The sequence below is a fragment of the Somniosus microcephalus genome, unplaced genomic scaffold, assembly GCF_052327205.1.
Source record: "Somniosus microcephalus isolate GS21.2 unplaced genomic scaffold, FLI_Smic_1.0 unresolved_chr8, whole genome shotgun sequence".
NCBI lineage: Eukaryota > Metazoa > Chordata > Chondrichthyes > Squaliformes > Somniosidae > Somniosus > Somniosus microcephalus.
In genome coordinates, this window is record NW_028225186.1 from 39,931,566 (window position 1) to 39,956,210 (window position 24,645).

Consider the following 24,645-nt stretch of genomic DNA (forward strand, 5'->3'; position numbering starts at 1 on the left):
GGCATTTTTTGAAGGCAAGGAAGCGAATGCTGCGCTGCTGACTGTTGAGGCAACAGCAGCGGTGTGGAAAATTGAAAGGTTGATGAGGTGCAAGCATTGTCTCGCGCGGGTGCTTTGATTGCTGGCATTTCAAACAGCCAGAAAACGCACTGGTTCCCTGACCGGGAATCGAACCCGGGCCGCGGCGGTGAAAGCGCCGAATCCTATCCACTAGACCACCAGGGAAGCTGCGAGAAGCGGCCTGCCAGCAAGCAGAACAAGGCAGTCTTTCCTCCTTGCTGCTTTGAAATTCAGGTCACTTTCACGCCAGGCAAACTTTTCGTACAAGATGACATTTTTTAGGCGAGATCACAAAGGACATGTTCAGGAAACCACAGCATCAAGTGCGTGTAGGCGTCTACCTGAAATCTATTTGCTTCTGTGCTTTTCTCAGAGATACACAGTCAGAGAAAAGCCGTCGGGATATTGAATAATCAGCACCAAAATATCAAGGACAATACAAAGGAAACAGTAATGCACTGCTTGAGACAAAGACTCAAACATATGCACGAACACAGATGTGTGCTCACTTTGTGTGAGTATGTCTCAGATATCCATATGATTCATGGAGGCGTGCAGTACAGTGTGAGGCCATTCGGCCAATCGTGCCAGTGCTGTCCACTTGAAATATCAGACGTGCTTTCTCCCGCTGTTATCTGCATTTCCCTGTCCTCTCTCGTTCCGCAGTGCCCCGCACAAAAGACAAACAGAAGGAGAACACTATGCTAACGAGGAATTGATGCAGGAGGTTTTTATGCAGTTCCTCACCGTTTAAAATTGTTTTAGGTTCAATCTTTCGCTGTTGATCTTTTCCAAGGAGCGCTTTAAGGTGCTGCCAAAACGTTTAAAATTGGGGATGTTAAAATTCCTTCCCGTCGGGGAATTTCACCCCGGTCTCCCGCGTGACAGGCGGGGATACTCACAACGAGACTAACGAGGAAGTGAGCAATGTCTGTCAGAGTAAGAATCGAGCCTGTTACACAGGAACAGGATGCCATTCAGCCCCTCAAAGCTGTTGCACAGGAACAGGAGCAGAACATTCATACCCTTGATCCACTTGCACAGGTACAGCTAATAAATTATTTATGCTCATGTGATGTGTTTGCTATGAAATGAATTGTTAAAAAAATTAGCCTGCATTGGCCGGGAATCGAACCCGGGTCTCCCGCGTGGCAGGTGAGAATTCTACCCCTGAACCACCAATGCACGCCGACTTAATCGATTCTATTTTCTGGTAGCTACAATTTATTTTTGACTTTTGTTAATACAAGCGGGGACACTGCGTTAACATAAAAAGCAATATGCAGCAGATACTGCATCTGGAATTGTTGATTAAATGCTGGAAACACTTCGAAGGTCCTGGAAGATCTGTGGACAGAGAAACACAGGGTTAACCTCTCAGGTGCATAAGCTCTCGGTAGAGCTAAGATTTTGCACTTTTCTACGTCCCGTGGGAGTTTCCTTCCAACGTTGTTTAGCTGCTCAAATATTACATAATTAAGAAACTAACCTTCCCCAAAAGAAAAAATAGGAGCAGGATTGGGCCATTCGGCCCCTCGAGCCCGCCATTTAAAAAGTTCGTGGCTGATGAGATCTTCGACACAACGCAACTTTGCCGCCCGTTCCCCATAACCTTTGACTCCCCTGTAGCTGAAATATATGTCTATCAGACATACAGAACCCGTTTGACGTCTTACAGTGTGGCCCGAGGGATAGTGTGGAGAAGCTGGGATTGCTTTCCTCTGGAGACTAAGAGGAAATTTAATAGAGGCTTGCAAAATTACAATGGGTTTTGATAGAGGAAATAAAGACAAACGCTTTCCAATGGCAGGAGGGATGGTAACCAAAGGTAGAATTGTCTTATGCAGCGAACGTTAAGGCCTCATGAATATCAGGATAAGTTATCACGGCCCAGTTACTCTGTCATTCGAGTCTTGCACACGTTGCTAATGTGGCATTTTTCACACTGGCAATGAGTTGACTGATAGCCGTGCTGTGATCAGCTAAGTTTGTTAGGGAGATGCAGTCGGCAAAATAATACATGGAAGACGGATAATAACCGTGACTGTTCTGACATAAATGTGGGCATTTAAAGTGTCTTGTTCCCAACGTCATTTCCTGCTGACTTTGAAACAGCAGGCATTTTTTGAAGGCAAGGAAGCGAATGCTGCACCTCGGTACCGAATGATGCGCTGCTGACTGTTGAGGCAACAGCAGCGGTGTGGAAAATTGAAAGGTTGATGAGGTGCAAGCATTGTCTCGCGCGGGTGCTTTGATTGCTGGCATTTCAAACAGCCAGAAAACGCACTGGTTCCCTGACCGGGAATCGAACCCGGGCCGCGGCGGTGAAAGCGCCGAATCCTATCCACTAGACCACCAGGGAAGCTGCGAGAAGCGGCCTGCCAGCAAGCAGAACAAGGCAGTCTTTCCTCCTTGCTGCTTTGAAATTCAGGTCACTTTCACGCCAGGCAAACTTTTCGTACAAGATGACATTTTTTAGGCGAGATCACAAAGGACATGTTCAGGAAACCACAGCATCAAGTGCGTGTAGGCGTCCACCTGAAATCTATTTGCTTCTGTGCTTTTCTCAGAGATACACTGTCAGAGAAAAGCCGTCGGGATATTGAATAATCAGCACCAAAATATCAAGGACAATACAGAGGAAACAGTAATGCACTGCTTGAGACAAAGACTCAAACATATGCACGAACACAGATGTGTGCTCACTTTGTATGAGTATGTCTCAGATATCCATATGATTCATGGAGGCGTGCAGTACAGTATGAGGCCATTCGGCCAATCGTGCCAGTGCTGTCCACTTGAAAGATCAGACGTGCTTTCTCCCGCTGTTATCTGCATTTCCCTGTCCTCTCTCGTTCCGCAGTGCCCCGCACAAAAGACAAACAGAAGGAGAACACTATGCTAACGAGGAATTGATGCAGGAGGTTTTTATGCAGTTCCTCACCGTTTAAAATTGTTTTAGGTTCAATCTTTCGCTGTTGATCTTTTCCAAGGAGCGCTTTAAGGTGCTGCCAAAACGTTTAAAATTGGGGATGTTAAAATTCCTTCCCGTCGGGGAATTTCACCCCGGTCTCCCGCGTGACAGGCGGGGATACTCACAACGAGACTAACGAGGAAGTGAGCAATGCAATGTCTGTCAGAGTAAGAATCGAGCCTGTTACACAGGAACAGGATGCCATTCAGCCCCTCAAAGCTGTTGCACAGGAACAGGAGCAGAACATTCATACCCTTGATCCACTTGCACAGGTACAGCTAATAAATTATTTATGCTCATGTGATGTGTTTGCTATGAAATGAATTGTTAAAAAAATTAGCCTGCATTGGCCGGGAATCGAACCCGGGTCTCCCACGTGGCAGGCGAGAATTCTACCCCTGAACCACCAATGCACGCCGACTTAATCGATTCTATTTTCTGGTAGCTACAATTTATTTTTGACTTTTGTTAATACAAGCGGGGACACTGCGTTAACATAAAAAGCAATATGCAGCAGATACTGCATCTGGAATTGTTGATTAAATGCTGGAAACACTTCGAAGGTCCTGGAAGATATGTGGACAGAGAAACACAGGGTTAACCTCTCAGGTGCATGAGCTCTCGGCAGAGCTAAGATTTTGCACTTTTCTACGTCCCGTGGGAGTTTCCTTCCAACGTTGTTTAGCTGCTCAAATATTACATAATTAAGAAACTAACCTTCCCCAAAAGAAAAAATAGGAGCAGGATTGGGCCATTCGGCCCCTCGAGCCCGCCATTTAAAAAGTTCGTGGCTGATGAGATCTTCGACACAACGCAACTTTGCCGCCCGTTCCCCATAACCTTTGACTCCCCTGTAGCTGAAATATATGTCTATCAGACATACAGAACCCGTTTGAAGTCTTACAGTGTGGCCCGAGGGATAGTGTGGAGAAGCTGGGATTGCTTTCCTCTGGAGGCTAAGAGGAAATTTAATAGAGGCTTGCAAAATTACAATGGGTTTTGATAGAGGAAATAAAGACAAACGCTTTCCAATGGCAGGAGGGATGGTAACCAAAGGTAGAATTGTCTTATGCAGCGAATGTTAAGGCCTCATGAATATCAGGATAAGTTATCACGGCCCAGTTACTCTGTCATTCGAGTCTTGCACACGTTGCTAATGTGGCATTTTTCACACTGGCAATGAGTTGACTGATAGCCGTGCTGTGATCAGCTAAGTTTGTTAGGGAGATGCAGTCGGCAAAATAATACATGGAAGACGGATAATAACCGTGACTGTTCTGACATAAATGTGGGCATTTAAAGTGTCTTGTTCCCAACGTCATTTCCTGCTGACTTTGAGACAGCAGGCATTTTTTGAAGGCAAGGAAGCGAATGCTGCACCTCGGTACCGAATGATGCGCTGCTGACTGTTGAGGCAACAGCAGCGGTGTGGAAAATTGAAAGGTTGATGAGGTGCAAGCATTGTTTCGCGCGGGTGCTTTGATTGCTGGCATTTCAAACAGCCAGAAAACGCACTGGTTCCCTGACCGGGAATCGAACCCGAGCCGCGGCGGTGAAAGCGCCGAATCCTATCCACTAGATCACCAGGGAAGCTGTGAAAAGCGGCCTGCCAGCAAGCAGAACAAGGCAGTATTTCCTCCTTGCTGCTTTGAAATTCAGGTCACTTTCACGCCAGGCAAACTTTTCGTACAAGATGACATTTTTTAGGCGAGATCACAAAGGACATGTTCAGGAAACCACAGCATCAAGTGCGTGTAGGCGTCCACCTGAAATCTATTTGCTTCTGTGCTTTTCTCAGAGATACACTGTCAGAGAAAAGCCGTCGGGATATTGAATAATCAGCACCAAAATATCAAGGACAATACAGAGGAAACAGTAATGCACTGCTTGAGACAAAGACTCAAACATATGCACGAACACAGATGTGTGCTCACTTTGTATGAGTATGTCTCAGATATCCATATGATTCATGGAGGCGTGCAGTACAGTATGAGGCCATTCGGCCAATCGTGCCAGTGCTGTCCACTTGAAAGATCAGACGTGCTTTCTCCCGCTGTTATCTGCATTTCCCTGTCCTCTCTCGTTCCGCAGTGCCCCGCACAAAAGACAAACAGAAGGAGAACACTATGCTAACGAGGAATTGATGCAGGAGGTTTTTATGCAGTTCCTCACCGTTTAAAATTGTTTTAGGTTCAATCTTTCGCTGTTGATCTTTTCCAAGGAGCGCTTTAAGGTGCTGCCAAAACGTTTAAAATTGGGGATGTTAAAATTCCTTCCCGTCGGGGAATTTCACCCCGGTCTCCCGCGTGACAGGCGGGGATACTCACAACGAGACTAACGAGGAAGTGAGCAATGCAATGTCTGTCAGAGTAAGAATCGAGCCTGTTACACAGGAACAGGATGCCATTCAGCCCCTCAAAGCTGTTGCACAGGAACAGGAGCAGAACATTCATACCCTTGATCCACTTGCACAGGTACAGCTAATAAATTATTTATGCTCATGTGATGTGTTTGCTATGAAATGAATTGTTAAAAAAATTAGCCTGCATTGGCCGGGAATCGAACCCGGGTCTCCCACGTGGCAGGCGAGAATTCTACCCCTGAACCACCAATGCACGCCGACTTAATCGATTCTATTTTCTGGTAGCTACAATTTATTTTTGACTTTTGTTAATACAAGCGGGGACACTGCGTTAACATAAAAAGCAATATGCAGCAGATACTGCATCTGGAATTGTTGATTAAATGCTGGAAACACTTCGAAGGTCCTGGAAGATATGTGGACAGAGAAACACAGGGTTAACCTCTCAGGTGCATGAGCTCTCGGCAGAGCTAAGATTTTGCACTTTTCTACGTCCCGTGGGAGTTTCCTTCCAACGTTGTTTAGCTGCTCAAATATTACATAATTAAGAAACTAACCTTCCCCAAAAGAAAAAATAGGAGCAGGATTGGGCCATTCGGCCCCTCGAGCCCGCCATTTAAAAAGTTCGTGGCTGATGAGATCTTCGACACAACGCAACTTTGCCGCCCGTTCCCCATAACCTTTGACTCCCCTGTAGCTGAAATATATGTCTATCAGACATACAGAACCCGTTTGACGTCTTACAGTGTGGCCCGAGGGATAGTGTGGAGAAGCTGGGATTGCTTTCCTCTGGAGACTAAGAGGAAATTTAATAGAGGCTTGCAAAATTACAATGGATTTTGATAGAGGAAATAAAGACAAACGCTTTCCAATGTCAGGAGGGATGGTAACCAAAGGTAGAATTGTCTTATGCAGCGAACGTTAAGGCCTCATGAATATCAGGATAAGTTATCACGGCCCAGTTACTCTGTCATTCGAGTCTTGCACACGTTGCTAATGTGGCATTTTTCACACTGGCAATGAGTTGACTGATAGCCGTGCTGTGATCAGCTAAGTTTGTTAGGGAGATGCAGTCGGCAAAATAATACATGGAAGACGGATAATAACCGTGACTGTTCTGACATAAATGTGGGCATTTAAAGTGTCTTGTTCCCAACGTCATTTCCTGCTGACTTTGAAACAGCAGGCATTTTTTGAAGGCAAGGAAGCGAATGCTGCGCTGCTGACTGTTGAGGCAACAGCAGCGGTGTGGAAAATTGAAAGGTTGATGAGGTGCAAGCATTGTCTCGCGCGGGTGCTTTGATTGCTGGCATTTCAAACAGCCAGAAAACGCACTGGTTCCCTGACCGGGAATCGAACCCGGGCCGCGGCGGTGAAAGCGCCGAATCCTATCCACTAGACCACCAGGGAAGCTGCGAGAAGCGGCCTGCCAGCAAGCAGAACAAGGCAGTCTTTCCTCCTTGCTGCTTTGAAATTCAGGTCACTTTCACGCCAGGCAAACTTTTCGTACAAGATGACATTTTTTAGGCGAGATCACAAAGGACATGTTCAGGAAACCACAGCATCAAGTGCGTGTAGGCGTCCACCTGAAATCTATTTGCTTCTGTGCTTTTCTCAGAGATACACAATCAGAGAAAAGCCGTCGGGATATTGAATAATCAGCACCAAAATATCAAGGACAATACAAAGGAAACAGTAATGCACTGCTTGAGACAAAGACTCAAACATATGCACGAACACAGATGTGTGCTCACTTTGTGTGAGTATGTCTCAGATATCCATATGATTCATGGAGGCGTGCAGTACAGTGTGAGGCCATTCGGCCAATCGTGCCAGTGCTGTCCACTTGAAAGATCAGACGTGCTTTCTCCCGCTGTTATCTGCATTTCCCTGTCCTCTCTCGTTCCGCAGTGCCCCGCACAAAAGACAAACAGAAGGAGAACACTATGCTAACGAGGAATTGATGCAGGAGGTTTTTATGCAGTTCCTCACCGTTTAAAATTGTTTTAGGTTCAATCTTTCGCTGTTGATCTTTTCCAAGGAGCGCTTTAAGGTGCTGCCAAAACGTTTAAAATTGGGGATGTTAAAATTCCTTCCCGTCGGGGAATTTCACCCCGGTCTCCCGCGTGACAGGCGGGGATACTCACAACGAGACTAACGAGGAAGTGAGCAATGTCTGTCAGAGTAAGAATCGAGCCTGTTACACAGGAACAGGATGCCATTCAGCCCCTCAAAGCTGTTGCACAGGAACAGGAGCAGAACATTCATACCCTTGATCCACTTGCACAGGTACAGCTAATAAATTATTTATGCTCATGTGATGTGTTTGCTATGAAATGAATTGTTAAACAAGTTAGCCTGCATTGGCCGGGAATCGAACCCGGGTCTCCCGCGTAGCAGGCGAGAATTCTACCCCTGAACCACCAATGCACGCCGACTTAAACGATTCTATTTTCTGGTAGCTACAATTTATTTTTGACTTTTGTTAATACAAGCGGGGACACTGCGTTAACATAAAAAGCAATATGCAGCAGATACTGCATCTGGAATTGTTGATTAAATGCTGGAAACACTTCGAAGGTCCTGGAAGATATGTGGACAGAGAAACACAGGGTTAACCTCTCAGGTGCATGAGCTCTCGGCAGAGCTAAGATTTTGCACTTTTCTACGTCCCGTGGGAGTTTCCTTCCAACGTTGTTTAGCTGCTCAAATATTACATAATTAAGAAACTAACCTTCCCCAAAAGAAAAAATAGGAGCAGGATTGGGCCATTCGGCCCCTCGAGCCCGCCATTTAAAAAGTTCGTGGCTGATGAGATCTTCGACACAACGCAACTTTGCCGCCCGTTCCCCATAACCTTTGACTCCCCTGTAGCTGAAATATATGTCTATCAGACATACAGAACCCGTTTGAAGTCTTACAGTGTGGCCCGAGGGATAGTGTGGAGAAGCTGGGATTGCTTTCCTCTGGAGGCTAAGAGGAAATTTAATAGAGGCTTGCAAAATTACAATGGGTTTTGATAGAGGAAATAAAGACAAACGCTTTCCAATGGCAGGAGGGATGGTAACCAAAGGTAGAATTGTCTTATGCAGCGAATGTTAAGGCCTCATGAATATCAGGATAAGTTATCACGGCCCAGTTACTCTGTCATTCGAGTCTTGCACACTTTGCTAATGTGGCATTTTTCACACTGGCAATGAGTTGACTGATAGCCGTGCTGTGATTAGCTAAGTTTGTTAGGGAGATGCAGTCGGCAAAATAATACATGGAAGACGGATAATCACCGTGACTGTTCTGACACTGTGAGGCACGGAAGCGAATGCTGCACCTCGGTACCGAATTATGCGCTGCTGACTGTTGAGGCAACAGCAGCGGTGTTGGAAATTGAAAGGTTGATGAGGTGCAAGCATTGTTTCGCGCGGGTGCTTTGATTGCTGGCATTTCAAACAGCCAGAAAACGCACTGGTTTTCTGACCGGGAATCGAACTCGGGCCGCGGCGTGTGAAAGCGCCGAATCCTATCCAATAGACCACCAGGGAAGCTGTGAGAAGCGGCCTGCCAGCAAGCAGAACAAGGCAGTCTTTCCTCCTTGCTGCTTTGAAATTCAGGTCACTTTCACGCCAGGCAAACTTTTCGTACAAGATGACATTTTTTAGGCGAGATCACAAAGGACATGTTCAGGAAACCACAGCATCAAGTGCGTGTAGGCGTCCACCTGAAATCTATTTGCTTCTGTGCTTTTCTCAGAGATACACAGTCAGAGAAAAGCCGTCGGGATATTGAATAATCAGCACCAAAATATCAAGGACAATACAGAGGAAACAGTAATGCACTGCTTGAGACAAAGACTCAAACATATGCACGAACACAGATGTGTGCTCACTTTCTGTGAGTATGTCTCAGATATCCATATGATTCATGGAGGCGTGCAGTACAGTGTGAGGCCATTCGGCCAATCGTGCCAGTGCTGTCCACTTGAAAGATCAGACGTGCTTTCTCCCGCTGTTATCTGCATTTCCCTGTCCTCTCTCGTTCCGCAGTGCCCCGCACAAAAGACAAACAGAAGGAGAACACTATGCTAACGAGGAATTGATGCAGGAGCTTTTTACGCAGTTCCTCACCGTTTAAAATTGTTTTAGGTTCAATCTTTCGCTGTTGATCTTTTCCAAGGAGCGCTTTAAGGTGCTGCCAAAACGTTTAAAATTGGGGATGTTAAAATTCCTTCCCGTCGGGGAATTTCACCCCGGTCTCCCGCGTGACAGGCGGGGATACTCACAACGAGACTAACGAGGAAGTGAGCAATGCAATGTCTGTCAGAGTAAGAATCGAGCCTGTTACACAGGAACAGGATGCCATTCAGCCCCTCAAAGCTGTTGCACAGGAACAGGAGCAGAACATTCATACCCTTGATCCACTTGCACAGGTACAGCTAATAAATTATTTATGCTCATGTGATGTGTTTGCTATGAAATGAATTGTTAAAAAAATTAGCCTGCATTGGCCGGGAATCGAACCCGGGTCCCCCGCGTGGCAGGCGAGAATTCTACCCCTGAACCACCAATGCACGCCGACTTAATCGATTCTATTTTCTGGTAGCTACAATTTATTTTTGACTTTTGTTAATACAAGCGGGGACACTGCGTTAACATAAAAAGCAATATGCAGCAGATACTGCATCTGGAATTGTTGATTAAATGCTGGAAACACTTCGAAGGTCCTGGAAGATCTGTGGATAGAGAAACACAGGGTTAACCACTCAGGTGCATGAGCTCTCGGTAGAGCTAAGATTTTGCACTTTTCTACGTCCCGTGGGAGTTTCCTTCCAACGTTGTTTAGCTGCTAAAAATTACATAATTAAGAAACTAACCTTCCCCAAAAGAAAAAATAGGAGCAGGATTGGGCCATTCGGCCCCTCGAGCCCGCCATTTAAAAAGTTCGTGGCTGATGAGATCTTCGACACAACGCAACTTTGCCGCCCGTTCCCCATAACCTTTGACTCCCCTGTAGCTGAAATATATGTCTATCAGACATACAGAACCCGTTTGACGTCTTACAGTGTGGCCCGAGGGATAGTGTGGAGAAGCTGGGATTGCTTTCCTCTGGAGGCTAAGAGGAAATTTAATAGAGGCTTGCAAAATTACAATGGGTTTTGATAGAGGAAATAAAGACAAACGCTTTCCAATGGCAGGAGGGATGGTAACCAGAGGTAGAATTGTCTTATGCAGCGAATGTTAAGGCCTCATGAATATCAGGATAAGTTATCACGGCCCAGTTACTCTGTCATTCGAGTCTTGCACACGTTGCTAATGTGGCATTTTTCACACTGGCAATGAGTTGACTGATAGCCGTGCTGTGATCAGCTAAGTTTGTTAGGGAGATGCAGTCGGCAAAATAATACATGGAAGACGGATAATAACCGTGACAGTTCTGACACTGTGAGGTAAGGAAGCGAATGCTGCACCTCGGTACCGAATGATGCGCTGCTGACTGTTGAGGCAACAGCAGCGGTGTGGAAAATTGAAAGGTTGATGAGGTGCAAGCATTGTTTCGCACGGGTGCTTTGATTGCTGGCATTTCAAACAGCCAGAAAACGCACTGGTTCTCTGACCGGGAATTCGAACCCGGGTCGCGGCGGTGAAAGCGCCGAATCCTAACCACTAGACCACCAGGGAAGCTGTGGAAAGCATCCTGCCAGCAAGCAGAACAAGGCAGTCTTTCCTCCTTGCTGCTTTGAAATTCAGGTCACTTTCGCGCCAGGCAAACCTTTCGTACCACATGACATTTTTTCGGCGAGATCACAAACGACATGTTCAAGAAACCACAGCATCAATTGCGGGTAGGCGTCCACCTGAAATCTATCTGCTTCTGTGCTTTTCTCAGTGATACATAGTCAGAGAAAAGCCGTCGGGATATTGAATAATCAGCACCAAAATATCAAGGACAACACAGAGGAAATAGTAATGCACTGCTTGAGACAAAGGCTCAAACACATACACGAACACAGATGTGTGCTCACTTTGTGTGGGTATGTCTCAGATATCCATATGATTCATGGAAGCTTGCAGTACAGTATGAGTCCATTCGGCCAATCGTGCCAGTGCTGTCCCCTTGAAAGATCAGACGTGCTTTCTCCCGCTGTTATCTGCATTTCCCTGTCCTCTCTCTTTCCGCAGTGCCCCGCACAAAAGACAAACAGAACGAGAACACTATGCTAACGAGGAATTGATGCAGGAGCTTTTTATACAGTTCCTCACCGTTTAAAATTATTTTAGGTTCAATTTTTCGCTGTTGATCTTTTCCAAGGAGCACGTTAAGGTGCTGCCAAAAGGTTTAAAATTGGGGATGTTAAAATTCCTCCCCGTCGGGGAATTTCACCCCGGTCTCCCGCGTGACAGGTGGGGATACTCACAACTATACTAACGAGGAAGTGAGCAATGTAATGTCTGTCAGAGTAAGAATCGAGCCTGTTACACAGAAACAGGATGCCATTCAGCCTCTGAAAACTGTTGCACAGGAACAGGAGCAGAACATTAATTCCGTTGATCCAGTTGCACAGATACAGCTAATATATTATTTATGCTCAAGTGATGTGTTTGCTATGAAATGAATTGTTTAAAATGTTAACCTGCATTGGCCGGGAATCGAACCCGGGTCAACCGCGTGGGAGGCGAGAATTCTACCCCTGAACCACCAATGCACGCCTAGTTAGCAAATTCCATTTTCTGGTAGCTACAATTTATTTTTGGCTTTTGTTAATACAAGCGGGGACACTGCGTTAACATAAAAAGCTAAATGCAGCATATACTGCATCTGGAATTGTTGACTAAATGCTGGAAACACTTCGAAGGTCCTGGAAGATCCGTGGATAGAGAATCACAGGGTTAACCTCTCAGGTGCATGAGCTCACGGTTGAGCTAAGATTTTGCACTTTTCTATGTGCCGTGGGAGTTTCCTTCCAACGATGTTTAGCTTCTCAAAAATTACATAATTAAGAAACTAACGTTCCCCAAAAGAATAAATAGGAGCAGGATTGGGCCATTCAGCTCCTCGAGCCCCGCCATTTAATAAGTTCGTGGCTGATGAGATCTTCGACACAACGCAACTTTTCCGCCCGCTAGCCATAACCCTTGACTCCCCGACATACAGAACTCGTTTGACGTCTTACAGTGTGGCCCGAGGGACAAGCGATTTCAGCTATGTTGATGGTGTGGACAAGCTGGAATTGCTTTCCTCTGGAGGCTAAGAGGAAATTTAATAAAGGCTTGCAAAATTACAATGGCTTTTGATAGAGGAAATAAAGACAACCGCTTTCCAATGGCAGGAGGGATGGTAACCAGAGGTAGAATTGTGTTATGCAGCGAATGTTAAGGCCTCATGAATATCAGGATAAGTTCTCACGGCCAAGGTACTCTGTCATTCGAGTCTTGAACACGTAGCTAATGTTGCATCCTTCACACTGGCAATGAGTTGACTGATAGCCGTGCTGTGATCAGCTAAGTTTGTTAGGGAGATGCAGTCGGCAAAAGAATACATGGAAGACGGATAATATCCGTGACTGTTCTGACACTGTGAGGTACACATAAATGTGGGCATTTAAGGTGTCTTGTTCCCAATGTCATTTCCTGCTGACTTTGAAACAGCAGGCATTTTACAGAAGGCAAGGAAGTGAATGTTGCACCTCGGTGCCGAATGTTGCGCTGCTGACTGTTGAGGCAACAGCAGCGTGGAAAGTTGAAAGGTTGATGAGGTGCAAGCATTGTTTCGCGCGGGTGCTTTGATTGCTGGCATTTCAAACAGCCAGAAAAAGCACTGGCTCCCTGACCGGGAATCGAGCCCGGGCCGCAGCGGTGAAAGCGCCGAATCCTAACCACTAGGCCACCAGGAAAACTGTGAAAAGCATCCTGCCAGCAAGCAGAACAATGCAGTCTTTCCTCCTTGCTGCTTTGAAATTCAGGTCACTTTCGCGCCAGGCAAACTTTTCGGACCAGATGACATTTTTTAGGCGAGATCACAAACGAAATGTTCAAGAAACCACAGCATCAATTGCGGGTAGGCGTCCACCTGAAATCTATTTGCTTCTGTGCTTTTCTCAGTGATACACAGTCAGAGAAAAGCCGTCGGGATATTGAATAATCAGCACCAAAATATCAAGAACAACACAAAGGAAATACTAATGCATTGCTTGAGACAAAGGCTCAAACACATACACGAACACAGATGTGTGCTCACTTTGTGTGGGTATGTCTCAGATATCCATATGATTCATGGAAGCTTGCAGTACAGTATGAGGCCATTCGGCCAATCGTGCCAGTGCTGCCCCTTGAAAGTTCAGACGTGCTTTCTCCCGCTGTTAACTGCATTTCCCTGTCCTCTCTCGTTCCGCAGTGCCCCGCACAAAAGACAAACAGAAGGAGAACACTATTCTAACGAGGAATTGATGCAGGAGCTTTTTATACAGTTCCTCACCGTTTAAAATTATTTTAGGTTCAATTTTTCGCTGTTGATCTTTTACAAGGAGCACGTTCAGGTGCTGCCCAAAGGTTTAAAATTGCGAATGTTAAAATTCCTCCCCGTCGGGGAATTTCACCCCGGTCTCCCGCGTGACAGGTGGGGATACTCACAACTATACTAACGAGGAAGTGAGCAATGTAATGTCTGTCAGAGTAAGAATCGAGCCTGTTACACAGGAACAGGATGCCATTCAGCCTCTGAAAGCTGTTGTCCAAGGAACAGGAGCAGAACATTCATACCCTTGATCCAGTTGCACAGATACAGCTAATATATTATTTGTGCTCAAGTGATGTGTTTGCTATGAAATGAATTGTTTAAAATGTTAACCTGCATTGGCCGGGAATCGAACCCGGGTCACCCGCGTGGGAGGCGAGAATTCTACCCCTGAACCACCAATGCACGCCGAGTTAACACATTCCTTTTTCTGGTAGCTACAATTTATTTTTGGCTTTTGTTAATACAAGCGGGGACACTGCGTTAACATATAAAGCAAAATGCAGCAGATACTGCATCTGGAATTGTTGACTAAATGCTGGAAACACTTCGAAGGTCCTGGAAGATCTGTGGATAGAGAATCACAGGGTTAACCTCTCAGGTGCATGAGCTCACGGCAGAGCTAAGATTTTGCTCTTTTCTAGGTGCCGTGGGAGTTTCCTTCCAACGTTGTTTAGCTGCTCAAAAATTACATAATTAAGAAACTAACCTTCCCCAAAAGAATAAATAGGAGCAGGATTGGGCCATTCAGCCCCTCGAGCCCCGCCATTTAATAAGTTCGTGGCTGATGAGATCTTCGACACAACGCAACTTTTCCGCCCGTTCCCTTTCACGTTGACTCCCCGACATACAGAACTCGTTTGACGTCTTACAGTGTGGCCCGAGGGACAAGCGACTTCAGTTATGTTGATGGTGTGGACAAGCTGGAATTGCTTTCCTCTGGAGGCTAAGAGGAAATTTAATAAATGCTTACAAAATTACAATGGCTTTTGAAAGAGGAAATAAAGAAAACCGCTTTCCAATGGCAGGAGGGATGGTAACCAGAGGTAGAATTGTCTTATGCTGCGAATGTTAAGGCCTCATGAATATCAGGATAAGTTATCACGGCCCAGGTACTCTGTCATTCGAGTCTTGCACACGTAGCTAATGTGGCATTCTTCACACTGGCAATGAGTTGACTGATAGCCGTGCTGTGATCAGCTAAGTTTGTTAGGGAGATGCAGTCGGCATAATAATACATGGAAGGCGGATAATAACCGTAACTGTTCTGACACTGTGAGGCACGGAAGCGAATGCTGCACCTCGGTACCGAATTATGCGCTGCTGACTGTTGAGGCAACAGCAGCGGTGTTGGAAATTGAAAGGTTGATGAGGTGCAAGCATTGTTTCGCGCGGGTGCTTTGATTGCTGGCATTTCAAACAGCCAGAAAACGCACTGGTTTTCTGACCGGGAATCGAACTCGGGCCGCGGCGTGTGAAAGCGCCGAATCCTATCCAATAGACCACCAGGGAAGCTGTGAGAAGCGGCCTGCCAGCAAGCAGAACAAGGCAGTCTTTCCTCCTTGCTGCTTTGAAATTCAGGTCACTTTCACGCCAGGCAAACTTTTCGTACAAGATGACATTTTTTAGGCGAGATCACAAAGGACATGTTCAGGAAACCACAGCATCAAGTGCGTGTAGGCGTCCACCTGAAATCTATTTGCTTCTGTGCTTTTCTCAGAGATACACAGTCAGAGAAAAGCCGTCGGGATATTGAATAATCAGCACCAAAATATCAAGGACAATACAGAGGAAACAGTAATGCACTGCTTGAGACAAAGACTCAAACATATGCACGAACACAGATGTGTGCTCACTTTCTGTGAGTATGTCTCAGATATCCATATGATTCATGGAGGCGTGCAGTACAGTGTGAGGCCATTCGGCCAATCGTGCCAGTGCTGTCCACTTGAAAGATCAGACGTGCTTTCTCCCGCTGTTATCTGCATTTCCCTGTCCTCTCTCGTTCCGCAGTGCCCCGCACAAAAGACAAACAGAAGGAGAACACTATGCTAACGAGGAATTGATGCAGGAGCTTTTTACGCAGTTCCTCACCGTTTAAAATTGTTTTAGGTTCAATCTTTCGCTGTTGATCTTTTCCAAGGAGCGCTTTAAGGTGCTGCCAAAACGTTTAAAATTGGGGATGTTAAAATTCCTTCCCGTCGGGGAATTTCACCCCGGTCTCCCGCGTGACAGGCGGGGATACTCACAACGAGACTAACGAGGAAGTGAGCAATGCAATGTCTGTCAGAGTAAGAATCGAGCCTGTTACACAGGAACAGGATGCCATTCAGCCCCTCAAAGCTGTTGCACAGGAACAGGAGCAGAACATTCATACCCTTGATCCACTTGCACAGGTACAGCTAATAAATTATTTATGCTCATGTGATGTGTTTGCTATGAAATGAATTGTTAAAAAAATTAGCCTGCATTGGCCGGGAATCGAACCCGGGTCCCCCGCGTGGCAGGCGAGAATTCTACCCCTGAACCACCAATGCACGCCGACTTAATCGATTCTATTTTCTGGTAGCTACAATTTATTTTTGACTTTTGTTAATACAAGCGGGGACACTGCGTTAACATAAAAAGCAATATGCAGCAGATACTGCATCTGGAATTGTTGATTAAATGCTGGAAACACTTCGAAGGTCCTGGAAGATCTGTGGATAGAGAAACACAGGGTTAACCACTCAGGTGCATGAGCTCTCGGTAGAGCTAAGATTTTGCACTTTTCTACGTCCCGTGGGAGTTTCCTTCCAACGTTGTTTAGCTGCTAAAAATTACATAATTAAGAAACTAACCTTCCCCAAAAGAAAAAATAGGAGCAGGATTGGGCCATTCGGCCCCTCGAGCCCGCCATTTAAAAAGTTCGTGGCTGATGAGATCTTCGACACAACGCAACTTTGCCGCCCGTTCCCCATAACCTTTGACTCCCCTGTAGCTGAAATATATGTCTATCAGACATACAGAACCCGTTTGACGTCTTACAGTGTGGCCCGAGGGATAGTGTGGAGAAGCTGGGATTGCTTTCCTCTGGAGGCTAAGAGGAAATTTAATAGAGGCTTGCAAAATTACAATGGGTTTTGATAGAGGAAATAAAGACAAACGCTTTCCAATGGCAGGAGGGATGGTAACCAGAGGTAGAATTGTCTTATGCAGCGAATGTTAAGGCCTCATGAATATCAGGATAAGTTATCACGGCCCAGTTACTCTGTCATTCGAGTCTTGCACACGTTGCTAATGTGGCATTTTTCACACTGGCAATGAGTTGACTGATAGCCGTGCTGTGATCAGCTAAGTTTGTTAGGGAGATGCAGTCGGCAAAATAATACATGGAAGACGGATAATAACCGTGACAGTTCTGACACTGTGAGGTAAGGAAGCGAATGCTGCACCTCGGTACCGAATGATGCGCTGCTGACTGTTGAGGCAACAGCAGCGGTGTGGAAAATTGAAAGGTTGATGAGGTGCAAGCATTGTTTCGCACGGGTGCTTTGATTGCTGGCATTTCAAACAGCCAGAAAACGCACTGGTTCTCTGACCGGGAATTCGAACCCGGGTCGCGGCGGTGAAAGCGCCGAATCCTAACCACTAGACCACCAGGGAAGCTGTGGAAAGCATCCTGCCAGCAAGCAGAACAAGGCAGTCTTTCCTCCTTGCTGCTTTGAAATTCAGGTCACTTTCGCGCCAGGCAAACCTTTCGTACCACATGACATTTTTTCGGCGAGATCACAAACGACATGTTCAAGAAACCACAGCATCAATTGCGGGTAGGCGTCCACCTGAAATCTATTTGCTTCTGTGCTTTTCTCAGTGATACATAGTCAGAGAAAAGCCGTCGGGATATTGAATAATCAGCACCAAAATATCAAGGACAACACAGAGGAAATAGTAATGCACTGCTTGAGACAAAGGCTCAAACACATACACGAACACAGATGTGTGCTCACTTTGTGTGGGTATGTCTCAGATATCCATATGATTCATGGAAGCTTGCAGTACAGTATGAGTCCATTCGGCCAATCGTGCCAGTGCTGTCCCCTTGAAAGATCAGACGTGCTTTCTCCCGCTGTTATCTGCATTTCCCTGTCCTCTCTCTTTCCGCAGTGCCCCGCACAAAAGACAAACAGAACGAGAACACTATGCTAACGAGGAATTGATGCAGGAGCTTTTTATACAGTTCCTCACCGTTTAAAATTATTTTAGGTTCAATTTTTCGCTGTTGATCTTTTCCAAGGAGCACGTTAAGGTGCTGCCAAAAGGTTTAAAATTGGGGATGTTAAAATTCCTCCCCGTCGGGGAATTTCACCCCGGTCTCCCGCGTGACAGGTGGGGATACTCACAACTATACTAACGAGGAAGTGAGCAATGTAATGTCTGTCAGAGTAAGAATCGAGCCTGTTACACAGAAACAGGATGCCATTCAGCCTCTGAAAACTGTTGCACAGGAACAGGAGCAGAACATTAATTCCGTTGATCCAGTTGCACAGATACAGCTAATATATTATTTATGCTCAAGTGATGTGTTTGCTATGAAATGAATTGTTTAAAATGTTAACCTGCATTGGCCGGGAATCGAACCCGGGTCAACCGCGTGGGAGGCGAGAATTCTACCCCTGAACCACCAATGCACGCCTAGTTAGCAAATTCCATTTTCTGGTAGCTACAATTTATTTTTGGCTTTTGTTAATACAAGCGGGGACACTGCGTTAACATAAAAAGCTAAATGCAGCATATACTGCATCTGGAATTGTTGACTAAATGCTGGAAACACTTCGAAGGTCCTGGAAGATCCGTGGATAGAGAATCACAGGGTTAACCTCTCAGGTGCATGAGCTCACGGTTGAGCTAAGATTTTGCACTTTTCTATGTGCCGTGGGAGTTTCCTTCCAACGATGTTTAGCTTCTCAAAAATTACATAATTAAGAAACTAACGTTCCCCAAAAGAATAAATAGGAGCAGGATTGGGCCATTCAGCTCCTCGAGCCCCGCCATTTAATAAGTTCGTGGCTGATGAGATCTTCGACACAACGCAACTTTTCCGCCCGCTAGCCATAACCCTTGACTCCCCGACATACAGAACTCGTTTGACGTCTTACAGTGTGGCCCGAGGGACAAGCGATTTCAGCTATGTTGATGGTGTGGACAAGCTGGAATTGCTTTCCTCTGGAGGCTAAGAGGAAATTTAATAAAGGCTTGCAAAATTACAATGGCTTTTGATAGAGGAAATAAAGACAACCGCTTTCCAATGGCAGGAGGGATGGTAACCAGAGGTAGAATTGTGTTATGCAGCGAATGTTAAGGCCTCATGAATATCAGGATAAGTTCTCACGGCCAAGGTACTCTGTCATTCGAGTCTTGAACACGTAGCTAATGTTGCATCCTTCACACTGGCAATGAGTTGACTGATAGCCGTGCTGTGATCAGCTAAGTTTGTTAGGGAGATGCAGTCGGCAAAAGAATACATGGAAGACGGATAATATCCGTGACTGTTCTGACACTGTGAGGTACACATAAATGTGGGCATTTAAGGTGTCTTGTTCCCAATGTCATTTCCTGCTGACTTTGAAACAGCAGGCATTTTACAGAAGGCAAGGAAGTGAATGTTGCACCTCGGTGCCGAATGTTGCGCTGCTGACTGTTGAGGCAACAGCAGCGTGGAAAGTTGAAAGGTTGATGAGGTGCAAGCATTGTTTCGCGCGGGTGCTTTGATTGCTGGCATTTCAAACAGCCAGAAAAAGCACTGGCTCCCTGACCGGGAATCGAGCCCGGGCCGCAGCGGTGAAAGCGCCGAATCCTAACCACTAGGCCACCAGGAAAACTGTGAAAAGCATCCTGCCAGCAAGCAGAACAATGCAGTCTTTCCTCCTTGCTGCTTTGAAATTCAGGTCACTTTCGCGCCAGGCAAACTTTTCGGACCAGATGACATTTTTTAGGCGAGATCACAAACGAAATGTTCAAGAAACCACAGCATCAATTGCGGGTAGGCGTCCACCTGAAATCTATTTGCTTCTGTGCTTTTCTCAGTGATACACAGTCAGAGAAAAGCCGTCGGGATATTGAATAATCAGCACCAAAATATCAAGAACAACACAAAGGAAATACTAATGCATTGCTTGAGACAAAGGCTCAAACACATACACGAACACAGATGTGTGCTCACTTTGTGTGGGTATGTCTCAGATATCCATATGATTCATGGAAGCTTGCAGTACAGTATGAGGCCATTCGGCCAATCGTGCCAGTGCTGCCCCTTGAAAGTTCAGACGTGCTTTCTCCCGCTGTTAACTGCATTTCCCTGTCCTCTCTCGTTCCGCAGTGCCCCGCACAAAAGACAAACAGAAGGAGAACACTATTCTAACGAGGAATTGATGCAGGAGCTTTTTATACAGTTCCTCACCGTTTAAAATTATTTTAGGTTCAATTTTTCGCTGTTGATCTTTTACAAGGAGCACGTTCAGGTGCTGCCCAAAGGTTTAAAATTGCGAATGTTAAAATTCCTCCCCGTCGGGGAATTTCACCCCGGTCTCCCGCGTGACAGGTGGGGATACTCACAACTATACTAACGAGGAAGTGAGCAATGTAATGTCTGTCAGAGTAAGAATCGAGCCTGTTACACAGGAACAGGATGCCATTCAGCCTCTGAAAGCTGTTGTCCAAGGAACAGGAGCAGAACATTCATACCCTTGATCCAGTTGCACAGATACAGCTAATATATTATTTGTGCTCAAGTGATGTGTTTGCTATGAAATGAATTGTTTAAAATGTTAACCTGCATTGGCCGGGAATCGAACCCGGGTCACCCGCGTGGGAGGCGAGAATTCTACCCCTGAACCACCAATGCACGCCGAGTTAACACATTCCTTTTTCTGGTAGCTACAATTTATTTTTGGCTTTTGTTAATACAAGCGGGGACACTGCGTTAACATATAAAGCAAAATGCAGCAGATACTGCATCTGGAATTGTTGACTAAATGCTGGAAACACTTCGAAGGTCCTGGAAGATCTGTGGATAGAGAATCACAGGGTTAACCTCTCAGGTGCATGAGCTCACGGCAGAGCTAAGATTTTGCTCTTTTCTAGGTGCCGTGGGAGTTTCCTTCCAACGTTGTTTAGCTGCTCAAAAATTACATAATTAAGAAACTAACCTTCCCCAAAAGAATAAATAGGAGCAGGATTGGGCCATTCAGCCCCTCGAGCTCCGCCATTTAATAAGTTCGTGGCTGATGAGATCTTCGACACAACGCAACTTTTCCGCCCGTTCCCTTTCACGTTGACTCCCCGACATACAGAACTCGTTTGACGTCTTACAGTGTGGCCCGAGGGACAAGCGACTTCAGTTATGTTGATGGTGTGGACAAGCTGGAATTGCTTTCCTCTGGAGGCTAAGAGGAAATTTAATAAATGCTTGCAAAATTACAATGGCTTTTGAAAGAGGAAATAAAGAAAACCGCTTTCCAATGGCAGGAGGGATGGTAACCAGAGGTAGAATTGTCTTATGCTGCGAATGTTAAGGCCTCATGAATATCAGGATAAGTTATCACGGCCCAGGTACTCTGTCATTCGAGTCTTGCACACGTAGCTAATGTGGCATTCTTCACACTGGCAATGAGTTGACTGATAGCCGTGCTGTGATCAGCTAAGTTTGTTAGGGAGATGCAGTCGGCATAATAATACATGGAAGGCGGATAATAACCGTAACTGTTCTGACACTGTGAGGCACACATAAATGTGGGCAATTCAAGTGCCTTGTTCCCAATGTCATTTCCTGCTGACTTTGAAACAGCAGGCATTTTACAGAAGGCAAGGCAAGTGAATGTTGCACCTCGATACCGAATGATGCGATGCTGACTGTTGAGGCTACAGCAGCGGTGTGGAAAGTTGAAGCATTGTTTTGGCTTTGATTGCTGGCATTTTAAACTGCCAGAAAACGCACTATTTTCCTGACCGGGTAATCGAATTCGGGTCGCGGTGGTGAAAGCGCCGAATCCGAACCACTATACCACCAGGGAAACTGCGAAAAGCGTCCTGCCAGCAAGCAGAACAATGCAGTCTTTCCTCCATGCTTCTTTGAAATTCAGGTCTCTTCCACGCCAGGCATCTTATCGTACAAGATGACATTTTTTAGGCGGGATCACAAAGGACATGTTCAGGAACCCACAGCATCAAGTGCGGGTAGGCATCCACCTGAAATCTATTTGCTTCTGACCCACTGACCACAAGCTGACCGATCACAAAGAAAGTGACCAAATGATCACAATCTGAAAGAACACACAGAAACTGACCCATTGACTAAAACCTGATGGAACAAACACTGAAACTCTCACACTGACCACAAACTGACCTAAGACACCGAAAGTGACCCATTGACCACAACCTGGACAAACACACAGAAAGTGAACAACTGAACAAATCATGACTGAAGAAACAGAAACTGACCCACTGACAACAACTTAACCGAACACAGAGAAACTGTACCACTGATCAAACACTGATGGAACTGACAGAAAATGATCCACTGACCACAAACTGACCGAAAACAAAGAAACAAACCCACTGACCACAAACTGACCGAGCACACAAAGACTGGCACAATGAGCTCAACCTGAACAAACTCACAGAAACTGACCCACCGGACACAACATGACCGAACTCACAGAATCTGACAAAATGACAACAACCTTACTGAGCACACAGAACTGACCCACGGACCAAAACTTGAACAAACACAAAGAAACTGAACCACTGAAGACAACCAGACGTAACACACATAAATTGGCTCACTTACCACAATCTGACCGAACACAAAGTAACTGACACACTGTCCACAACCTGATCGAACATACTGATTCTGATACACTAACCACAACGTGACTGAACGCACATAAACTGACATACTGACCAAAAAGTGACCGAACACACAGAAACGAACCCACTGACCACAACCAGGCCGAAAGCACAGAAACTGACCCACTGACCACAACCTGGCTGATCAAACATAAACTGACACAGTGACCAAGTCCTGACTGAACACACAGAAACTGACCCACTGACCACAACCTGACAAAACACACAGAAACTGGCCCACTAACCACAACATGACCAAACACACAGAAACAAAACCACTGACCACAACATGTTCGATCACACATAACCTGACCCACTGACCACAAATTGACCGAACACACAGAAACTGACCCACTGACCACAACCTGACAGACCACACAGCAACTGACACACTGACGGCAACCGGTACGATCACACAGAAACTGACCCACTAACTACCACCTTTCCAAACAAACAGAAACTGATCCACTGACCACATACTGACCAAAGTCAACCAAACTGAACCACTGGTCACAGCCTGCCCAAAACTCAGAAACTGACCTTCTGATGATAACCTGGCCGGACATGCAGAAACTGGCCAACTGAACACAACCTGACCGAACACACAGAAACAGACCAACGGACCAGAACCTGATCAAAAACACAGAAACTGACACTCTGACCACAGCCTTACCAAACACAAAGAAACTGACCCACTGACCACAACCTGGCTGAACACACAAAAACTGTCCCACTGACCACAACCTGACCAAAGACACTGAAACTGACACACTGACAACAAATTGAACGAGCACACAGAAATTGAGCAACTGACCACATCCTGACCAATCACATAGAAACTGACCCACTGACCACAATCTGACTGAACACACAGAAACTGACCCACTGAGCAGAACCTGACTGAACACACAGAAACTGACCCACTGACAACACATGACAGAACAAATAGAAACTGGCCCATTGACCACAACCTGACCGAACTGAACCAGACTGAGCCACTGACCACAACCTGACAAAACATGCAGAAACTGACCTTCTGGCCATGACCTGAGCGAAGACACAGAAACTGACCGACTGACCACAACATGACCAAACACAAGGTACCTGACCCACTGTCAACAACCTGGCTGAACACACAGAAACTGAACCACTGACCACAACCTTAAAGAAAACACGGAACCTGAAACAATGACCACAACCTGAACGAGCACACAGAAACTGACACACTGAACAAATACTGAACGAACACAGTGAATCTGACCCACTGAGCACAACCTGAGAGAGCACGCAGTAACTGAGCAACTGGCCACAAGCTGACCAATCACACACAAACTGACCCACTGACCACAACCTGATCGAACAAACAGAAACTGGCCCACTGACCGCATACTGACGGAACTCAACCAGACTGAGCAACTGACCACAACCTGACCGGACATGTAGAGTATCACACACTGACATATCCAGACCGAAAACACAGGATATGATCCACTGACCACAACCTGACCGAACAGACAGAAACTGACCCACTGACCAAAACATGAGAAAGCACACAGAAACTGACCTTCCAACCACAACCTGAGTGAACACAAAGCAACCGACCCATTGACCACAACCTGACCAACTGAACAAATCCTGACAACTTGGCTGAACACACAGAAATTGATCCACGGACCACACACTGACAGAACTGACAGAAAATTATCCACTGACCACAAACTGACCGAACACCCATAAACAAACCCACTGGGCACAAACTGACCGAGCACACAGAAACTGACCCACTGACCACAACCTGACCAAACACACAGAATCTGACAAACTGATGACAACCTGACCGAACAAACAGAAACTGACA

The 24,645-nt window shown here is 45.9% G+C and overlaps 7 non-coding genes across 7 annotated transcripts; all 7 read right to left on the reverse strand.

Moving 5' to 3' along the window:
• Window positions 1-153: 153 nt before the first annotated feature.
• trnae-uuc (transfer RNA glutamic acid (anticodon UUC)) lies at window positions 154-225 on the reverse strand. Its single transcript has one exon. It is a non-coding gene; the product is annotated as a tRNA-Glu (tRNA).
• A 2,125-nt stretch (window positions 226-2,350) lies between these two features.
• trnae-uuc (transfer RNA glutamic acid (anticodon UUC)) lies at window positions 2,351-2,422 on the reverse strand. The gene has a single exon. It is a non-coding gene; the product is annotated as a tRNA-Glu (tRNA).
• Window positions 2,423-6,734: 4,312 nt separating this feature from the next.
• trnae-uuc (transfer RNA glutamic acid (anticodon UUC)) lies at window positions 6,735-6,806 on the reverse strand. Its single transcript has one exon. It is a non-coding gene; the product is annotated as a tRNA-Glu (tRNA).
• Window positions 6,807-12,022: 5,216 nt separating this feature from the next.
• trnag-ccc (transfer RNA glycine (anticodon CCC)) lies at window positions 12,023-12,093 on the reverse strand. The gene has a single exon. It is a non-coding gene; the product is annotated as a tRNA-Gly (tRNA).
• Window positions 12,094-14,235: 2,142 nt separating this feature from the next.
• trnag-ccc (transfer RNA glycine (anticodon CCC)) lies at window positions 14,236-14,306 on the reverse strand. Its single transcript has one exon. It is a non-coding gene; the product is annotated as a tRNA-Gly (tRNA).
• Window positions 14,307-18,500: 4,194 nt separating this feature from the next.
• trnag-ccc (transfer RNA glycine (anticodon CCC)) lies at window positions 18,501-18,571 on the reverse strand. The gene has a single exon. It is a non-coding gene; the product is annotated as a tRNA-Gly (tRNA).
• A 2,142-nt stretch (window positions 18,572-20,713) lies between these two features.
• On the reverse strand, window positions 20,714-20,784 carry trnag-ccc (transfer RNA glycine (anticodon CCC)). The gene has a single exon. It is a non-coding gene; the product is annotated as a tRNA-Gly (tRNA).
• Window positions 20,785-24,645: the final 3,861 nt, after the last annotated feature.